The sequence below is a fragment of the Pseudophryne corroboree genome, chromosome 6 (genome assembly GCF_028390025.1).
Source record: "Pseudophryne corroboree isolate aPseCor3 chromosome 6, aPseCor3.hap2, whole genome shotgun sequence".
Taxonomy (NCBI): Eukaryota; Metazoa; Chordata; class Amphibia; order Anura; family Myobatrachidae; genus Pseudophryne; species Pseudophryne corroboree.
Genome location: NC_086449.1, coordinates 360903034 through 360925443, shown reverse-complemented (window position 1 = coordinate 360925443; position 22410 = coordinate 360903034). Strand labels below are relative to the sequence as shown.

At 46.6% G+C, this 22410-nt stretch overlaps 1 protein-coding gene across 1 annotated transcript in view; it reads left to right on the top strand.

The window, feature by feature from the left end:
- The window catches only part of LOC134932324 (uncharacterized), a 176556-nt gene that overhangs the window by 337 nt on the left and 153809 nt on the right, over positions 1 to 22410 (top strand). The window lies entirely within an intron of this gene.

Sequence of the window (22410 nt, the reverse complement as noted above, 5' to 3'; positions counted from 1 at the left end):
AACTCGGCTTTGAAGAGAGATCAAGTACAGAGAGGTAAAGTATCAGCCAACCAGCTTATAACTACCATGTTCCAGGCTGTGGGTGAAGAATGACAGGAGCTGTATGGTTGGTACTTTTTAAATCTGTCTCCAAGGCTTAGTAAATAGACCCCTTAGACATGGGTATGGGTCGTCGGGTCGACCCAACTTAGCTCGACAGTCATTAGGTCGAACACTGAAGGTTGACATGGGAATTAGGTCGACATGTACTAGGTCGACAGGTGAAAAGGTCAACAAGAGTTTTTGGACTGTTTTTTGTTATAGTTTTCTTCGTAAAGTAACGGGGAACCACAATTATTGCACCGTGTCCCCTCGCATGGCATTCCAATCGTACTCCACGTGGATCGTGAAGTATGGTAAAAGCCAAAAAATTAAGAAAAAAAATGTGAAAAACTCATGTTGACCGTTTGACCTGTCGACCTAGTACATGTTGACCTAATGACCATGTCGACATATTGACCATGTCGACCTAATGCATGTTGACCTTCAGTGGTCGACCTAATGACTGTCGCCCTAAGTTGTGTTGGCCTAAAGACCGTATCCCTTAGACATAACTAAAAATACTTTCACTTTGTAAAATATGTTACACAATAGTTATATATACAGGTAGTGCTGTATGGATGGATTTTGTGTGACCTTCATCTTATCTCATATAACGTTATTTATTAAGGACAACTTGTAAAACCAGTCTGTTAATATTTTATTTGTATTTCAACTCAGTTTAAGGTAGGCACTAATAAGACATGTTAGGTATTGATCTTGGAAAGTACAGTATTTACAGATGTGGGATTGGGAAAAAACAGAATGGTCCATAATGCCGAACTGGACTGGCGCCCTGCAGCGACCCCTGCCATTGTGGAGCTTGTAGTGCACATCCCCCATCTGTCCTGGATGATTTGAATAAATTATATTGAGCTGCAGAATATCTAAAATAGGGTTTATATGTAATTATTAGCTGTTCTACCTGTTCTTCGCACGGGAGTTTCTGATTTTCACTGTTGTACATATGAGTGTTAAAAGTTTGGTAAATCTATAGAGATGTAAATTTGAGACGTCTTAATGTAAGTAAAGATTAATCCATGGTTCCTGGCGTTACCCGAGGAACACCCGTAGCAGATATGGTAGAAAGTGACAGAACCATTTTTGTAGTTTATGAAATTCTACACACTGGAGGTGCAATCCAAATTTTGATCCGATTGTCCATTTGGGCGTTATCGTTCCCGTAACGCAAGCCACGCATCGGTGATGACGTTATTATGTCAAACCCCTTTTCATCCCGAGGGGAGGTTTACTAAAATTCTAATTACGTAGTTTTCCTATGTTACATTTCAGCTTCCTAACATATCGGGAAGTAAGAGAATTAGTGATAAGACAGTCAGCCAGTGAGTGAACACACACACACACACACACACACACACACACACACACACACACACACACACACACACACACACACACACACACACACACACACACACACACTCTTCTGTATTATAAATAGGGTTGGTTTTCCACAACATGCTGCATGTGAGAATGCATGTAAATACTTTTGCAGGTTCTTTTGATGTGAGGTTCTCATGCTGTATACTAACTGTTGTGATGCACTGAATGTTTGTGTACATTTGCGAATACATCAAGTGGCATGGAGCTCTTTCCTGTTGACACTAATACATAAAAACCCCACAAAGCTTATTGCCCTCTAAAATCAATAACCCATTTAACAGCATTGGTTCAATTTTGGGCACATCCATAGGCGTGCACAGGCCATTTTATTAGGGGTGCACCGTCAGAGGGGCGTGTCTAGCACCACCTATTGGGTTTGTCTAGCACCACCTATTGGGTTTGTCTAGCACCGCCTATAGGGCTTTGTGGCCGGAGAGACCCCCCCAGCCACATGTGCAATGGCGGCCGTGGCACTGAAGGGGTTAAGCCTCAGCTGCCAGGCACCATTAGGGCAATAGGCGCTTGGCATCACTGTTAAACGTACTTACGGCGCTGGGCGCGGACTGTTTAAAAATATGTTTAATGATGTGTTTTAACATGTCATATGTAGTGCTCTGTGCACATTTGTAGGATTGCATGTTTAAATGTATTTATATTTAAGATGTGCTCACCTGTATATTAAAGGGAAAAATGCACTTACTATATCTGTCTGAATAAGGGTCCCCTATCTTCTGTGACTAGGAAATGGAATGCTATTTGCCCTCTGCTAGCAGATGTGTGAATGACAAAACCTTTTTGATGTTGGACAATGCACGGCAAGTGAAGGCTGGGTGTGAGTTCCTTAGAGGAAGATGTTAATCAGATTGTGTTTTACGAATACAAACTAGTGAGTTTCCTGTAACAGATTTATGTTCAAATTACAAGGACTTTGTGTATGACAGGAAGGAGAAAATTGCTTTTGTGCACTTAAATCCTTTTAAAATGTAATTTATTTATTTATATTTTGTAAGATATCCTGATTGGATGGAAAGGACAGTGGTTTGTTATTTTACTGTATAAAAAGAGGAGGCCTGTGAGCTTCAGTGTATTATACCAGTTTCATTCTGCTGTAACATCTTGCTGTATTGCTGAACCTGTTTGAAGGCTGTATTTGGCATTAAACATCATCTGCCTCAAGAAGACTGCTTCGTCTTGTGACCTGCAGGACTAGGCGAAACCTAGCCCCATTTTCCTCCTGTCCAGGGTGTAACCAGCATCTGTGAAAAAATTGGTTACCCAGGGGTACTCGGGCGCTTTAGGTAGGAGATGTTTCGTCACGCTGCAGTCTCAGAAAAAGGGGAAGTCACTCCCGTATGTATTGCACAAAGAGAAAAGGGGGTACGAGACTGCGCTGAATTTGATGGATACAACAATGTTGGTATAATAAATAAAACAGTTTTATTCCTAAAATTGATACAATGGATATATATTAAAAACTAAATTCATAAAATAGGTACATATCAGAAACAATTAATATAGTTTCTGAATTTCAGATAGACATTCTAAAGGGTTACCCAATTCGCCAGGTGAAAAGAATACAATTGTGGAGATTTATGCAGTGACCGTTCCAAATATTTTTCCCCTGTAGTGTTATAGTCCAGCTTATATAACAGTCTCAGATTTTAAGCAAGATCCAATGGATGGACTATTTACCGTTAGAGGGTAATGTGCTCCGGAATCTTTGGTGGAGAGCTCCTCATGCGTTACGGTTGGTACAGTCCTTTATGCAGTACTTGCTGTGTGGAGTCTGAGAGTTAGAAAGGCCGTCTTGGACAAAGCTTTGGGGAAGACGGCCTTTCTAACTCTCAGACTCCACACAGCAAGTACTGCATAAAGGACTGTACCAACCGTAACGCATGAGGAGCTCTCCACCAAAGATTCCGGAGCACATTACCCTCTAACGGTAAATAGTCCATCCATTGGATCTTGCTTAAAATCTGAGACTGTTATATAAGCTGGACTATAACACTACAGGGGAAAAATATTTGGAACGGTCACTGCATAAATCTCCACAATTGTATTCTTTTCACCTGGCGAATTGGGTAACCCTTTAGAATGTCTATCTGAAATTCAGAAACTATATTAATTGTTTCTGTCATGTACCTATTTTATGAATTTAGTTTTTAATATATATCCATTGTATCAATTTTAGGAATAAAACTGTTTTATTTATTATACCAACATTGTTGTATCCATCAAATTCAGCGCAGTCTCGTACCCCCTTTTCTCTTTGTGTAACCAGCATCTCCAAGCTCCGCCTTCGGTCTGCTACAGTGGTGTGCTTGGGCAAGCAATGTTTGGGGATTCATCAACACCACACAGGTGTGGTAAGGTGGCGTGTCAACGCATACAGAGCAGAACTGTGGTTCCAAACGCCACGGCAGGTTAGGAGTTTGGTGGTGGCAGCGTAAACCTTCCCACTGCGCAGTGGGTGGAGTCAGTAACAGGCGCATACTGACGGTAAGCGGGAATCCCCATGTGGCCAGGTCCGGCGTAACCTAAACATCCATTCTGTGTACTGGGGATCGGACGCGAAAGCGGTGAGGGCTTTCGTACGGGACCGTCTGCTCACAGAAATTGGTGGCATAGCGGTGGGATAATCCCAGGCGGCTTTTGGGTCACCCGATTGGAGAAGCTGAGTTACTCAGGAGAGGAGTAACTGCAGCACAGGAGAACGCACAAGATGGCGGACTTCAGCGGAATGTCTAAGGACGATTTGGAGATCGTGTGTCGGCAGAAGGGTGTGGAGATCCCTTCCAATGTGTCAAAGAGCGTCATGAGGGCAACACTCATGAGCTTGGAGGAGTCCCGCCGGATGGAGGTAGAGAGCGCTAAGGGCGTCAGCATCGGAGAGGACGGCCCAACAGTGGACCTTCGTACGGACCTGGTGAGACCCACAAGCCCTGCCCAATCTCGCAGCAGCCATGTTTCTCAACAATCCCTAGCAGGGCAAGGATCCCAACGTCCCAGGGGGGGGCCGCACGGATAGCCTAGCGGATCGGCTAGTGGAATTGGGGGAAAGGGCAATGGAGCAGGAGCGCCTGATCATCAACCAGATGTGGCGTGATGAGCGGGCATCACAGGCCGTGGTACCCCGGGAGCCGTTGTCAGGTGCTGCACACAGATTGGGATGCATTCAGTTTGCCAAGTTTGCAGACAGTGATGGGGACAGTGATGGACATTTACAAGTTTTTTAAAGGACTACATGATTTACCCAAGTTGGAGTGGGTGAGACACCTTGTGCCCACTCTGCATGGAGAGGCCTTGGAGGCCTATCAAGGAGTGGCCACGAAGGCCCCCCTCCAGCGATTCTTCATCACTCCAGAGTCTTACAGGAAGAAGTTCAGAGACTTGCCCAAGAACCCTAACAGCACCCATGAGCAGTTCGCCACCCAGTTGCGGCAGTACGTGGTGAAGTGGGTGAAGGATTATGAAGCCACTACATGGGACGCACTGATCAACCTGATCTGCAGGGAGCAATTCTACCACAGGTGCTCCCCAGAAGTGAAGGAGTGGGTGCTAGACCGGGAGCCACCCAGCTTAAAGATGGCTGCCCAGTTATGTGCTAAGTATGTGGCAATTCGGCCACAGGGGCAGAAGCGCCAGCAACAGCCAGCTCCAAAAGACTGTACCACCAGGGGGACACCCCTCTTCAGCTCATCGCCCCCCAAAGCAAGCATCTTCCAACCCGGGTGCCCTTGGCCAGCAACCGCACTGCAGCATCCCTGCAACTGATCAGAGATCATCGGTGCCACTACTGGAGAAGTGCTACGGCTGTGGGAAAATCGGACATCTGAGGATGAACTGTCCTGCATTCCAAGCACCCCAGACTCGTGCCCCAATTCCGAGTGCTGGAGCCCGGCTCGCTTGTTTGACGAGTGGAGATGAGCCTACAGAGACTGTTGCCTCTCCAGTCAGTCCGATGGAGTGTGGCGAGTGCGGAGAGAGTCACCTGCATGGCCAAACAGCCCCTACACAATATGTGGAGGCACCTGCAGCCGGTCCACATGGGACCCCTACAGGGGGAAGGCCTAAGAGACTCTGGGGCCTCAATCACTGTAGTGAGCCCCCACCTTATAGATCCTGCTGCAGTATTGCAGGGTCGCACTGCCAAGGTCACCCTGGCAGATGGAATGGAGAAAACGGTTCCCATGGCAAGAGTCTATCTGGACTGGGGACCTGGACCAGAGTTGCGAGAAGTTGCCGTCATGGATGGTCTCCCAACTGATGTGGTCCTAGGAAATAATCTGGGTGGTGGGATTATCACCACGTTTGCTGGCGCTATTTCCCGGAGTCAAGTTCCACAACCACCGTTGACATCAGCTACTCCAGCACAGCCCAGCCCAGAGGAAAAGACTACAGCTGCTAGACACCTGCCAGCACAGCAAACCACAGTCGTAACCAGCCCAGAGGAAAAGATTACAGGTACAGGGTAGACAGAAAAGTGTGAGGGGATAGACCAGATAGGGAACGTGTCCAGCTGGTCCCCCCAGGGAACTTTCCTGCGCAACCGGTGTCGGTTGCCAGTGAAACCTCTTTGGACAGCCACTCAGAAATAGACCGTACCCTGAAGTGCCTGACACAGAGCTTACCCTGGTCTGGAATGTCGGATGACGCCTAGACCAACTCTAAGGCTGGTGCCATGCGTTGGCAGATGGGGCACTCCAGCGGTTGTGTTGTCTCTGGGCCTCTGGCCATAGGAGAACCTTTACAGCAAGTTGCTGTGGACATAGCAGGTCCTCTGCCTGTGCGCAGTAGATCGGGGAAGACACGCAGCCTCCTTGCAGTGGATGCCACACATTATCCAGGGGCTGGTGGTCTGGCCGCCATCACTGTGGTACAGGTAGCGGACAAAGAGGTAACAGCAGACATAGGTGACAGGGTAGGTTTCCCGAGTCATAGGTCGACAGAGGAGGATTGGAGGGTAGGTCTGACAGTTAGGACAGACAGGTGCCAGATAGGAGTGACAGAAGTGCAGTGCCTGGGGCACCATGTGGGAGGAGACAGGGGTAGGCCCAAAGCAGAGGCGACCAGAGGCTGTCCTTGGCCCACATCACCCAAACTGGTACTGAGCTTAGAACCTGTAAGGCCCTACGGACACGTTGTCACCAACTTTAGTTCTGTAGTGAACCCCCTTACAGAGATGACTAGGAAGGGCATCCCCAAGTCAGTGGACTCTGCACCCGCTTGTGAGTTGGCATTCCAGTCATTGGAGGAGGCTCTGGTACCCGCTTCAGTGCTGATGGCGCACATTCTTGACCAGGATGTTGTGGTATGAACTACTGCGCCAGTGCATGGACTGGGAGCAGTACTGAGCCAGAAAGAGCCATATAGGCAGGAGCACTCTGTGGCCTGTTTGAGCAGAACACTGCTATGGTAGGAGGTGGGGTATGCCACAATTGGGACACCTTGGGTGGCACTTGTGTGTACAGTGAACCAGTTTGTACTCTGCTTGTGTAACTGGCCCCCCACAGTGGTGACCTACCACCCACCTGTTAGGTGGCTGCAACCTAGCTTGGGGAGAATTGACAGACTGTTGTGGTGGAGACTTGGACTTCATGTGGACTATTTGAACATTGTGTCCCCACAAGAATCGGCCCAACATAATATGGATGAACTGTATAGGCCGGAGCCTACACCCCCCAGGTAGCGTCCCCTTCACCCCAAGAGACTGCGGGACCAGGAGCCTAATCGTTGGGACATGGCTCACTGGTTTTCCCGCTTGAATTGGGGGGGGGGGGGGAGGTGTGGCCGGAGAGACCCCCCCAGCCACATGTGTAATGGTGGCCGTGGCACTGAAGGGGTTAAGCCTCAGCTGCCAGGCACCATTTGGGCAATAGGCGCTTGGCTTCACTGTTAAACGTACTTATGGTGCTGGGCGTGGACTGTTTCATATGTTTAATGATGTGTTTTAACATGTCACATGTAGTGCTCTGTGCACAGTTGTATGATTGCATGTTTAAATATATTTATATTTAAGATGTGCTCACCTGTATTTTAAAGGGAAAAATGCACTTACTATATCTGTCTGAATAAGGGTCCCCTATCTTCTGTGACTAGGAAAAGGAATGCTAATTGCCCTCTACTAGCAGATGTGTGAATGACAAAACCTTTTTGATGTTGAACAGTGCACTGTGTGCACAGCAGGTAAAGGCTGGGTGTGAGTTCCTTAGAGGAAGATGTTAATCAGATTGTGTTTTACGAATGCAAACTAGTGAGTTTCCTGTAACAACAGTTTGATGTAACATTTCCTAGGCTGCACTATGGCCCTCATTCCGAGTTGATCGCTCGCTGCCGTTTTTCGCAGCATAGCGATCAGGCTAAAAACCGGCTGTTCTGCGCATGCGTATGGGCCGCAGGGCACACGCGCCAAGTACTTTCACACAAAATGAAGCAATTTTACACAGGTCCGAGCGACGCTTTTCAGTCGCTCTGCTGATCGGTGTGTGATTGACAGGAAGTGGGTGTTTCTGGGCGTAAACAGACCGTTTTCCGGGAGTGTGCTAAAAACGCAGGCGTGTCAGGCTAAAACGCAGGAGTGGCTGGGGAAACGGGGGAGTGGCTGGCTGAACGCAGGGCGTGTTTGTGACGTCAAAACAGGAACCAAACAGTCTGCAGTGATCCCAATCTAGGAGTAGGTCTGGAGCTACTCAGAAACTGCATGAAAAGATTTTTGAGCAATTCTGCTAATCTTTTGTTCGCACTTCTGCTAAGCTAAGATACACTCCCAGAGGGCGGCGGCCTAGCGTGTGCAATGCTGCTAAAAGCAGCTAGCGAGCGATCAACTCGGAAGGAGGGCCTATATACTATGCAGATTTATGTTCAAATTACAAGGACTTTGGGGGTAATTCCAAGTTGATCGCAGTTGGGCAAAACCATGTGCACTGCATGGGGGGCAGATATAACATTTGCAGAGAGAGTTAGATTTGGGTGGGTTATTTTGTTTCTGTGCAGGGTAAATACTGGCTGCTTTATTTTTACACTGCAATTTAGATTTCAGTTTGAACACACCCCACCCAAATCTAACTTTCTCTGCACATGTTATATCTGCCTCCCCTGCAGTGCACATGGTTTTGCCCAACTGCTAACAAAGTTCCTGCTGCAATCAACTCAGAATTACCCCCCTTGTCTGTGAGTGACAGGAAGGAGGAAATTGCTTTTTTGCACTTAAATCCTTTAAAAATGTAATTTATTTATTTATATTTTGTAGGATATCCTGATTGGATGGAAAGGACTGTGGTTTGTGATTTTACTGTATAAAAATAGGAGGCCTGTGAGCTTCAGGGTATAATACCAGTTTCATTCTGCTGTAACATCTTGCTGTATTGATGAGCCTTTTTGAAGGCTGTGTATGGCATTAAACATCATCTGCCTCAAGAAGACTGCTTCATCTTGTGACCTGCAGGACTAGGTGAAATCTAGCCCCGTTTTCCTCCTGTCCAGGGTGTAACCAGCGTCTCCAAGCTCCGCCTTCGGCTTGCTACCGTGCTGTGCTTGGGTAAGCAACGTTTGGGGATTCATCAACACCACAAAGGTGTGGTAAGGCGGCGTGTCGACACATACAGAGCAGAACTGTGGTTCCAAATGCCATGGCAGGTTAGTAGTTTGGTGGTGGCAGCGTAAACCCACCCACTGCGCAGTGGGTGGAGTCAGTAACAGGCAGATACTGACGGTAAGCGGGAATCCCCATGTGGCCAGGTCCGGCGTGACCTAAACATCCATACTGGGGACGGGACGCGAAAGCGGTGAGGGCTTTCGTACGGGACCGTCCGCTCACAGGCTTCTTTAGCACCGCTTATTGGCAATCACTGCAATATAAAACATGTTTCAGCCACACCATCATATCCATCTCATCCCTGAGTCATCGATAAGCCACACTGTGATCTCCCTGAGTCATCTCTTAGCCACACCATCATCTCCTCCCTGCGTCGCTCAGCCACACCATCATCTTCTCCCTGAGCTGTTACTCAGCCACACTATCATCTCCTCCCTGAGTTGTCTCTCAGCTCACCATCCTCTCCTCCCTGAGTTGTCTCTCAGCCACACCATCATCTCCTCCCTGCGTCGTCTCTCAGTCACAATTTTGCACCCTAATTATTGGCCCAATTAAGCTAAGTGAAAACTTTCAATTGACTAATTAGTCAGTGGGGGAGTGTCCCAGTTGCTCTGAACAAGTCCCAACAGTTTTACCTTAAATATATATTTTTCCTAAATTTGCACCTGTTCTGAAGCTGCGACAAAAAAAGCTGTGTTAGTTTCTGTAGCAATTACTGCAGCTAAAATTCTTGTATCTAATTGAATACATAAAGCCCTGCGGTGCCACAGAAAAGAATATTACTGCGCTTAATTGAATATGCCCCAGGCCAGTGGGTCTCAACCTTATTTGTATCCCCAACATTTGGTTAGCAATACATTTGTAATTCATATAATTCCCATTAGAAAAACTGTTTAGGGACTGCTATATTTAAAAGCATTATAAGTTATATAAATGCAGGTTTTCTTTTAAATGACACAAGTACATATATTTCTGTAATGCACCACTATGTGAGATATCACTGAGGGACTGGTGCCCCTTCTCAAGGGCTGCAGGATGGGGTTGGCTGATGCACCAGAATCCCATCCTCCCCTCCAGTGTAATTGCCCCAATGTTTGAGGGGGGAGGGGCTGCATGAGTGGAAGTGAGGGGGAGCGGATATTCGGAGAGAGACGGTGCAGAGGAAGCGGCAGCGCTGCAGCGCTGAGGGAGCGGAGGGACCGACAATACACAGGACAACCAGCAGTGTATATGAAAGTTACAGCGGGTAATGTAATTCCTGGTTGCTAGGGACACCGCATAATATCGGAAGCCTGAGGTTCTGGTGAGCTCTGTCTTCCCTGCATATGACACCTAGAAGCTGAACGGTTTATCTCCTGCCTGATTCCATGATTGAATGCCCCCAGTGTTGGAAAAGAAGTTTTAGAAGTATATTTTAATAAAGCTGTTTTTATTGAAAGGAAGCTGCAGTATATTGTGGATCCTTGTTGGATAACATTAATGCGATTATCTATTTGACTTTTATGAATTGAGAACTGTTTATATATTGAAGATCCTTTGAATGGTAGCAGGGGTGTATCTAGGGGTTCGAGCACCACTTGCAAAGTAAGGGACTGGCGCCTCCCTTCCCCCCATATTTGAAATCGGGAAGGTGCGTATGCCAAATAAAGGGCATGGCCACACAATAGTACCCCCAATTCAAATTACACCACACAGTAGTAATCCCTTACTCACAATACACCACACAGTAATGCTGAGGCCGGGATCCCTACTGCAGACATCCCAGCCATAAGTATGCCGGAGACTCTTAGAGGTAGGCCGCGGGGGCGGGGGGGTTATTGGGAGGGGTAGGTTTAGGCACCACTGGGGAGGCTAGTGTAGGCTGCCGGACGGAGGGGGTTTGTTAGGGTTAGGTTGCGGGGAGGTTAGGTTTAGACACCACCAGGGTGGGTTAGACTGGTTTAGTCTATGGAGAGAGGGGTTCGGTTTATGCACCACCAGGGAGGGTTAGGGCCGCCACCTGATGTCCTTCTCTGTAAACATGGGGTCCAGCACATTAATGCAAAAAAAGTGATTTAATCATAATAAAAATCATTAAAAGACATACATCAATCCTTGATGGTGGCACAACAGTATGCTAAATGCCATAAATGGTACCATGCAGTCCATGAGGAAGGTGTTTATACACCAAAATGGTACCGTTGGACGCTGTTCATGATGGCTGGGTGACTATCATGCGCTGGTGTCCGGCGGCTCCACACAGCACTACAGTAAAGAAACTCTTCATAAACTACAGCTCCTGGCAGTAGTTTATGCAGTTTCTTTATTTTAGTGCTGTGTAGAGCCGCCGGACACCAGGGTAAATAACACTGGCTGCCGCTACTGCTGCTGTAGTTGTTGCCAGGCATGACTGCGGGTGAGGAACTGCACGGGGACTGGAGGACTGGTTTTGCATCTAAAATGTGAGACTACCCCCTGGCCACGGGTGGCAACACCGGGCGGCGCCCCTCCTCGCTTGATGCCCCTGGCGAGTGCCATCCTGGCCAGTGGGTATATACGCCCCTGAGTGGTAGATAGGACTGAATATTGTGGGCAGCGCTGCAGTTTCCCCTTTTTTCCTTTTGATTTTGAGATATTACTGCACATGAGGTTGGTTTGCAGTTAGAAAGGGGAAGCAGCTGCAGCTTGAGGATCAGCGCTTAACACATAGGAATCCACCTGTTTTAATTTGTGCTAATCCATACCCCTAACCTTTTCTCTCCTTCTATTGCACCACCCTTACTACTTCCCCTCCTCCGCCTAACCATTACCTTCCCATACAGCCTAACACTAACCATCCCAGTAGCTCATAACCCGAACCGTCGGCATTGTGAACAGGTCGACATTTTAAGCACGTCAACATGGTGCCTGTCCTCATCCTAGTATCAACATTGTGGTGTTGACATTATAAATATATGTTATTTACCAAATGGTGCTGCACAGATCCTGGAGAACGAGAATCATGGACTTAAAGTAAACACAAATTATTATCTGAGCTACCACTCATTTTCCCTTTGCTGAAGCTTCTTGAGGTAGTGCCATTCCAGTGAACAGATTCAGGTGCAGTAGTGAAAGGAGTGAAAGCATAATTCTAAACTCCACAGTATCAAAGATTACATTACAGGAGACTTAATATATGCATTAATAAATAATATTAAATGAGGAAAGAATTATACCCCTGACAGCCACAGGCGTAACTCCAAGAGGCAATGGAGACGCCTGCCTCTGGGCTCCAAGCCCTGACAGGGCACCTGCATGTACAGCAGCTGCTCTTTCAACTGAGCTCTGTGGCGCACCCGCTGCAGCTGCAGAGTTAATCGCCCCTGTCCCAGGAACCCTGCTAACACCTGCAAAAGGAGTCCACTCAGCCTGTGCTACAGCAAGGGACGGTGCACCTGCCGCTGCTGCTGGACTTTATGGTTCCATCGGTGAACGCTGACTCTGCATGCTGCAGATGGCTGAATCTCATGAGTCTGACCCTGATTCACAAGCTGCTGCCACACAGTGTAGCTGGAGCCCTGCCAATTTATTTCAGGCTCCGGTCCCCGTAGACCTGCTGAGAGCGCTATCTATTCAGCTCTAAAGGAGGGGGAGGAGGAGGCACCACACCCCAAAGACCACCTGCAGATTCTTGGAAATTGGGTTACTAAGTAAAAGCCTACTTGATTTTATTTAATTTTCATCTCATAACAAACTCCTCTTTGACTGTAAAAAAATCAGTTATATACTAAACTTAGGTTTACTGTTGAATGAACTGTGGACTGACTTCTCTTGGCCAGTAACATATAGAGATGAGCGGGTTCGGTTCCTCGGAAACCGAACCCCCCCGAACTTCACCCATTTTACACGGGTCCGAGGCATACTCGGATTCTCCCGTAAGGCTCGGTTAACCCGAGCGCGCCCGAACGTCATCATCCCGCTGTCGAATTCTCGCGAGATTCGGATTCTATATAGGGAGCTGCGCGTTGCCGCCATTTTTCACTCGTGCATTGGAAATGATAGTGAGAGGACGTGGCTGGCGTCCTCTCACTTTGTTTCAGGGGGCTGCATATCTTTATTCTGGGGACCAGCAGTATTATAGGAGGAGTACAGTGCAGAGTTTTGCTGACCAGTGACCACCAGTATACGTTGTCTGCCTGAAAAACGCTCCATATCTGTGCTCAGTGTGCTGCATATATCTGTGCTCACACTGCTTTATTGTGGGGACTGGGGACCAGCAGTATTATAGGAGGAGTACAGTGCAGCGTTTTGCTGACCAGTGACCACCAGTATTATACGTTGTCTGCCTGAAAAACGCTCCATATCTGTGCTCAGTGTGCTGCATATATCTGTGCTCACACTGCTTTATTGTGGGGACTGGGGACCAGCAGTATTATATAGGAGGAGTACAGTGCAGAGTTTTGCTGACCAGTGACCACCAGTATACGTTGTCTGCCTGAAAAACGCTCCATATCTGTGCTCAGTGTGCTGCATATATCTGTGCTCACACTGCTTTATTGTGGGTACTGGGGACCACCAGTATATTATATAGGAGGAGTACAGTGCAGAGTTTTGCTGACCAGTGACCACCAGTATTATACGTTGTCTGCCTGAAAAACGCTCCATATCTGTGCTCAGTGTGCTGCATATATCTGTGCTCACACTGCTTTATTGTGGGGACTGGGGACCACCAGTATATTATATAGGAGGAGTACAGTGCAGAGTTATGCTGACCAGTGACCACCAGTATTATACGTTGTCTGCCTGAAAAACGCTCCATATCTGTGCTCAGTGTGCTGCATATATCTGTGCTCACACTGCTTTATTGTGGGGACTGGGGACCACCAGTATATTATATAGGAGGAGTACAGTGCAGAGTTTTGCTGACCAGTGACCACCAGTATTATACGTTGCCTGCCTGAAAAACGCTCCATATGTGTGCTCAGTGTGCTGCATATATCTGTGCTCACACTGCTTTATTGTGGGAACTGGGGACCAGCAGTATATTATATAGGAGGAGTACAGTGCAGAGTTTTGCTGACCAGTGACCACCAGTATTATACGTGGTCTGCCTGAAAAACGCTCCATATCTGTGCTCAGTGTGCTGCATATATCTGTGCTCACACTGCTTTATTGTGGGGACTGGGGACCAGCAGTATTATATAGGAGGAGTACAGTGCAGAGTTTTGCTGACCAGTGACCACCAGTATTATACGTTGTCTGCCTGAAAAACGCTCCATATCTGTGCTCAGTGTGCTGCATATATCTGTGCTCACACTGCTTTATTGTGGGGACTGGGGACCAGCAGTATTATATAGGAGGAGTACAGTGCAGAGTTTTGCTGACCAGTGACCACCAGTATTATACGTTCTCTGCCCAGGGCCGGCTCTACCATTAGGCAGCTTTAGGCGGCTGCCTAGGGGCGCCAGCTCCTGAAGGGCGGCACTGAATTCATCTAGCAAAAAACTGAAGGATGTCCCTGTATGCGGCCTCCTCCTTTTACACTGTGCTGGCTGCTGCTGCGGGGCTAATCAGGTGTAGCTACCACTATCAGGCTGTGCCGCATAATGTCTCAACGCTTCCTCTGTGCCGACATGAGTTACATCAAGTCATGTGAAGGCACATAGGAGGCGGATGTAACTATAGCTCCCGAGGGGCGCCCCAACGGCCGCTCCTCATAGCCCTAATGCACCCCCTGCAGGGGGTTGCAGGTTAGGGGGCACCAGGTTGAAGCTTTGCCTACGGTGCATAGAGACCTTCCACCGGCCCTGTCTCTGCCTGAAAAACGCTCCATATCTGTGCTGCATTGTAGTATATAGTAGGAGTACAGTGCTCTAACTACCTCTGTGTCATCAAGTATACTATCCATCCATACCTGTGGTGCATTTCAGTTTTGCACAGTTTACTGACCACCAGTATATAATATATAGCAGTACGGTACAGTAGGCCACTGCTCTAACTACCTCTGTGTCGTCAAGTATACTATCCATCCATACCTGTGGTGCATTTAAGTTTTGCACAGTTTGCTGACCACCAGTATATAATATATAGCAGTACGGTACAGTAGGCCACTGCTCTACCTACCTCTGTGTCGTCAAGTATACTATCCATCCATACCTGTGGTGCATTTAAGTTTTGCACAGTTTGCTGACCACCAGTATATAATATATAGCAGTACGGTACAGTAGGCCACTGCTCTACCTACCTCTGTGTCGTCAAGTATACTATCCATCGATACCTGTGGTGCATTTAAGCTTTGCACAGTTTGCTGACCACCAGTATATAATATATAGCATTACGGTACAGTAGGCCACTGCTCTACCTACCTCTGTGTCGTCAAGTATACTATCCATCCATACCTGTGGTGCATTTCAGTTGTGCGCAGTATATATAGTAGTAGGCCATTGCTATTGATACTGGCATATAATTCCACACATTAAAAAATGGAGAACAAAAATGTGGAGGGTAAAATAGGGAAAGATCAAGATCCACTTCCACCTCGTGCTGAAGCTGCTGCCACTAGTCATAGCCGAGACGATGAAATGCCATCAACGTCGTCTGCCAAGGCCGATGCCCAATGTCATAGTAGAGAGCATGTAAAATCCAAAACACAAAAGTTCAGTAAAATGACCCAAAAATCAAAATTAAAAGCATCTGAGGAGAAGCGTAAACTTGCCAATATGCCATTTACGACACGGAGTGGCAAGGAACGGCTGAGGCCCTGGCCTATGTTCATGGCTAGTGGTTCAGCTTCACATGAGGATGGAAGCACTCATCCTCTCGCTAGAAAAATGAAAAGACTTAAGCTGGCAAAAGCACAGCAAAGAACTGTGCGTTCTTCTAAATCACAAATCCCCAAGGAGAGTCCAATTGTGTCGGCTGCGATACCTGACCTTCCCAACACTGGACGGGAAGAGGTGGCACCTTCCACCATTTGCACGCCCCCCTGCAAGTGCTGGAAGGAGCACCCGCAGACCAGTTCCTGATAGTCAAATTGAAGATGTCACTGTTGAAGTACACCAGGATGAGGATATGGGTGTTGCTGGCGCTGAGGAGGAAATTGACAAGGAGGATTCTGATGGTGAGGTGGTTTGTTTAAGTCAGGCACCCGGGGAGAAACCTGTTGTCCGTGGGACGAATATGGCCGTTGACCTGCCTGGTCAAATTACAAAAAAAATCACCTCTTCGGTGTGGAATTATTTTAACACAAATGCGGACAACAGGTGTCAAGCCGTGTGTTGCCTTTGTCAAGTTGAAATAAGTAGGGGTAAGGACGTTAACCACCTCGGAACATCCTCCCTTATACGTCACCTGCAGCGCATTCATCAAATCCCTTCCTCTTGTAACCAAGCTCCTGCAAACCACACCACCAACTCCCTCAGTGTCAATTTCCTCCTTACACAGGAAAGCCAATAGTCCTGCAGGCCATGTCACTGTCAAGTCTGACGAGTCCTCTCCTGCCTGGGATTCCTCCGATGCATCCTTGAGTGTAATGCCTCCTGCTGCTGGCGCTGCTGTTGTTGCTGCTGGGTGTCGATCGTCATCCCAGAGGGGAAGTCGGAAGACCACTTGTACTACTTCCAGTAAGCAATTGACTGTCCAACAGTCCTTTGCGAGGAAGATGAAATATCACAGCAGTCATCCTACTGCAAAGCAGATAACTCAGGCCTTGGCAGCCTGGGTGGTGAGAAACGTGTTTCCGTTATCCACCGTTAATTCACAGGCAACTACAGACTTGATTGAGATACTGTGTCCCCGGTACCAAATACCATCTAGGTTCCATTTCTCTAGGCAGGCGATACCAAAAATGTACACAGACCTCAGAAAAAGAGTCACCAGTGTCCTAAAAAATGCAGTTGTACCCAATGTCCACTTAACCACGGACATGTGGACAAGTGGAGCAGGGCAGACTCAGGACCATATGACTGACAGCCCACTGGGTAGATGTATTGCCTCCCGCAGCAAGAACAGCAGCGGCGGCACCAGTAGCAGCATCTCGCAAACGCCAACTCGTTCCTGGGCAGGCTACGCTTTGTATCACCGCTTTCCAGAAGAGGCACACAGCTGACAACCTCTTACGGAAACTGAGGAACATCATCGCAGAATGGCTTACCCCAAATGGACTCCCCTGGTCTCCTGGGGATTTGTGACATCGGACAACGCCAGCAATATTGTGCATGCATTAGATCTGGGCAAATTCCAGCACGTCCCATGTTTTGCACATACATTGAATTTGGTGGTGCAGAATTATTTAAAAAACGACAGGGGCATGCAAGAGATGCTGTCGGTGGCCCGAAGAATTGCGGGCCACTTTCGGCATTCAGCCACCGCATGCCGAAGACTGGAGCACCAGCAAACACTCCTGAACCTGCCCTGCCATCATCTGAAGCAAGAGGTGGTAACGAGGTGGAATTCAACCCTCTATATGCTTCAGAGGATGGAGGAGCAGCAAAAGGCCATTCAAGCCTATACATCTGCCTACGATATAGGCAAAGGAGGGGGAATGCACCTGACTCAAGCGCAGTGGAGAATGATTTCAACGTTGTGCAAGGTTCTGCAACCCTTTGAACTTGCCACACGTGAAGTCAGTTCAGACACTGCCAGCCTGAGTCAGGTCATTCCCCTCATCAGGCTTTTGCAGAAGAAGCTGGAGACATTGAAGGAGGAGCTAAAACAGAGTGATTCCGCTAGGCATGTGGGACTTGTGGATGGAGCCCTTAATTCGCTTAACCAGGATTCACGGGTGGTCAATCTGTTGAAATCAGAGCACTACATTTTGGCCACCGTGCTTGATCCTAGATTTAAAACCTACGTTGTATCTCTCTTTCCGGCAGACACAAGTCTGCAGAGGTTCAAAGACCTGCTGGTGAGAAAATTGTCAAGTCAAGCGGAACGTGACCCGTCAACAGCTCCTCCTTCACATTCTCCCACAACCGGGGGTGCGAGGAAAAGGCTAAGAATTCCGAGCCCACCCGCTGGCGGTGATGCAGGGCAGTCTGGAGCGAATGCTGACATCTGGTTCGGACGGAAGGACCTGCCAACGATTACTGACATGTCGTCTACTGTCACTGCATATGATTCTCTCACCATTGAAAGAATGGTGGAGGATTATATGAGTGACCGCATCCAAGTAGGCACGTCAGACAGTCCGTACGTATACTGGCAGGAAAAAGAGGCAATTTGGAGGCCCTTGCAGAAACTGGCTTTATTTTACCTAAGTTGCCCACCCTCCAGTGTGTACTCCGAAAGAGTGTTTAGTGCAGCCGCTCACCTTGTCAGCAATCGGCGTACGAGGTTACTTCCAGAAAATGTGGAGAAGATGATGTTCATCAAAATGAATTATAATCAATTCCTCCGTGGAGACATTCACCAGCAATTGCCTCCAGAAAGTACACAGGGACCTGAGATGGTGGATTCCAGTGGGGACGAATGAATAATCTGTGAGGAGGGGGATGTACACAGTGAAAGGGGTGAGGAATCGGACGATGTGGAGGAGGTGGACATCTTGCCTCTGTAGAGCCAGTTTGTGCAAGGAGAGATTGATTGCTTCTTTTTTGGTGGGGGCCCAAACCAACTAGTAATTTCAGTCACAGTTGTGTGGCAGACCCTGTCGCTGAAATGATGGGTTTGTTAAGTGTGCATGTCCTGTTTATACAACATAAGGGTGGGTGGGAGGACCCAAGGACAATTCCATCTTGCACCTCATTTTTCTTTCATTTTTCTTTGCATCATGTGCTGTTTGGGGACTATTTTTTTGAAGTGCCATCCTGCCTGACACTGCAGTGCCACTCCTAGATGGGCCAGGTGTTTGTGTTGGCCACTTGGGTCGCTTAGCTTAGTCACACAGCTACCTCATTGCGCCTCTTTTTTTCTTTGCATCATGTGCTGTTTGGGGACTATTTTTTTGAAGTGCCATCCTGTCTGACACTGCAGTGCCACTCCTAGATGGGCCAGGTGTTTGTGTCGGCCACTTGTGTCGCTTAGCTTAGCCATCCAGCGACCTTGGTGCACCTCTTTTTTTCTTTGCATCATGTGCTGTTTGGGGACTATTTTTTTGAAGTGCCATCCTGTCTGACACTGCAGTGCCACTCCTAGATGGGCCTGGTGTTTGTGTCGGCCACTTGGGTCGCTTAGCTTAGTCACACAGCTACCTCATTGCGCCTCTTTTTTTCTTTGCATCATGTGCTGTTTGGGGACTATTTTTTTGAAGTGCCATCCTGTCTGACACTGCAGTGCCACTCCTAGATGGGCCAGGTGTTTGTGTCGGCCACTTGGGTCGCTTAGCTTAGTCATCCAGCGACCTCGGTGCAAATTTTAGGACTAAAAATAATATTGTGAGGTGTGAGGTGTTCAGAATAGACTGAAAATGAGTGGAAATTATGGTTATTGAGGTTAATAATACTATGGGATCAAAATGACCCCCAAATTCTATGATTTAAGCTGTTTTTGAGAGGTTTTTGTAAAAAAACACCCGAATCCAAAACACACCCGAATCCGACAAAAAAATTTCAGGGAGGTTTTGCCAAAATGCGTCCGAATCCAAAACACGGCCGCGGAACCGAATCCAAAACCAAAACACAAAACCCGAAAAATTTCCGGTACACATCACTAGTAATATATGATGTCTGAATGAAAAGCAATGAGACTGCCTCTGTTTTTCTGTCCCATAGGTAGACGTGGCGATGCTATGATGGCTATTGTATACTGTAGCTCATACATCAATGTACCGGAACCTGTGGTTGGACTGCCGTAGTTTTATGTGTTTGGTCACAGCAAGTGGAAGATCTTCGTACATTTCATCATGGCGGATGAGCAAGATGTGCCTGAGAGATTATGTCAGAGATGTGTGATTGAATTTTGTGATAATCTTGGAAAAAGTGGAAATTAAACTCATGAAATGTTAGGGCAATAACATGCTGCAGTATTTTGGTGGTTGAAGCACTTCAAAGAGGGTAATATGCGAGTGACTGACGAAGCACATTCTGGGAGACCATCCACTATGGTTACAGATGTCAAAGTTGCCAAAGCTGAGGAGATGTTGCAAAATGACAGAAGGTTAACTTTACACAAACTTTCAGCAACTTGGCAACTCATTCTAACAGGATCAGCATATTGTGACAAAGGAACTGAAAATGCATGGAAATACTGCAGCATGGCTAATTGTTTCTCCACTGTATGCTTGCCGTAACATTTCATGAGTGTCATTTCCGCTTTTTCCAAGTTTAATGCAAAATTCAATCACACATCTCTGATGTAATCTCACAGACAAGTCTTCCTCATCCACCATGATGAAACGTACGTAGATCTTCCACTCGCTGTGACCAAACAAAGAAGACTACGGCAACCCAACCGCATGTTCAGACACATCGATGTATAAGCTTCACAATAACCATCATAGCATCGCCACGTGTACCTATGGGACAGAAAATTTGATGAGAGTGTAATCCTGCCACTGTATAAATCTATGGTGCAGCCACACCTTGAACATTGTGTACAGTTCTGGGCACCTCACTATAAAAAAGATATCTTGATACTCTAAAGGGTTCAGAGGCGAGCCACCAAACTGGTTAAGGGGTTAGAGGCACTGAATTAGGAGGAAAGACTCAAAAGGTTAGATTTGTTTATACTGGAAAAGAGGAGATTGGGAGGGGACATTGTTAATATTTATAAATACATAAAGGGACAATACAAGTATTTATCAAATGATTTATCAAAAAAACGCAACCTAGGACACAACGTCACCCCCTGAAGTTAGAAGAAAAACTTTTTATACACAACGGAGAAAAGGGTTCTTCACAGTAAGAGCAGTAAGGATTTGGATTTCTCTGCCAGAGAAGATTGAATCCACCATTACAATCTGTAACTGCAGGCCCGCAGACATTTAATAAGAGAGTAAATGACAAGTATGTGTAGTTTAACAAACAGTTTCATTGTTTTGTAATGTTAGGTAGGAACTCCTAAGCCTAAGGGATAACATGTGCTAATGTACTGTATAAATGATTGTTATGCCTCTATGGATCCTGTTTAATATAGAAGCAAATCATAAGCAATAATAGACTATTTTTTGTTATTCCTATGCAAAACATATTGTTTGAAAGTTGCAACTGTATGTAAAGTTATAAGGGTCCTATTTATTAAATTATATTTGTGGGGTACAGTACCTGCAAATATTAAGTATCATGGAGGAACTATAGCACATATCTCCATATCTCTGCCGCAGTCCCTCCATTTTGGACTGCAGCCGCAGCCCCCATAGGTTTTGTCAGATTTACATTAAGCCTCTGGAGTACACTCTTCAGATTTTTTCTTGACAGGGATCCATAGGATCCCTCCTCTCTGCTGCCTGCTCGCACAGCAGCTTTTCGAAATAGAAAGTAAAGTAAACACAGTTCAGTGGCAAACGCAGGATTTCTAGAGGGGGGTTTCCAAATGAAATCCACAATCTCCCGCTCTGCGGAACATTAGCGCCAGTGCAGGAGTCTGGGGGAGCGGTGGAAGAACATAGTAACAACCCTGGACATTAATGTAAACATTGGTCTTTTTATACACTGGATACTGTATTGAAAACATATTTAACACTAAGATGGTCTATAGTATAGACTGTATCACACATATTTAAATAATATAAAATAAGTGGTCAGGAAAAGGTTAAACATCCCATAATAAATAAATAAATACACAAATATAATAGAACCAGTACTGCACCTTCTGAGTACACATTCTCCCACCTTATGGTAAGTCTTCTGTCTCTTCTTCCTGGAAATCTAACTCTCTCTGCAAATGTTATATCTGCCCCCCCTGCAGTGCACATGGTTTTGCCCAATTGCTAACAAACTTGCTGCTGCGATCAACTCAGAATTACCGCCCATGATTCCAGATATTTTTTCACTTTTTTGAATCTAAGCATTTTTTGCCAACACACTCTCCTTTTTTCTTTTCTTGCCTTTAGTCTTTAGTGTAGACATTTAATAACGCATGTGTATGTATTGAGATGTTTGCCCTTTTGATGTTTTCAACATAAGTAATTGTAGTTTTTGTATGATATATTATACACAGTGTGGGTCACACATATCTGTGTAAACACATTGTGATGTTTAATGTCTTTCTAGGTTGATTGTGTACACTTCCATCTAAAAAGGCTCTTGATACCGACAGTGCAGTACAGTCTATGATTGAGCAGCTTTATTTGTTGCTATCAATGTGGTTGGCGCTCTCTATACAAGCACTTCCACATGGTTTTGTTAAAGTTGATTATAAAGATATAAAGGTGTGTGTACTTATATGTATATACACTTAGGTGTGTATACATATGTATATATATTTGAATAACTGCTTTC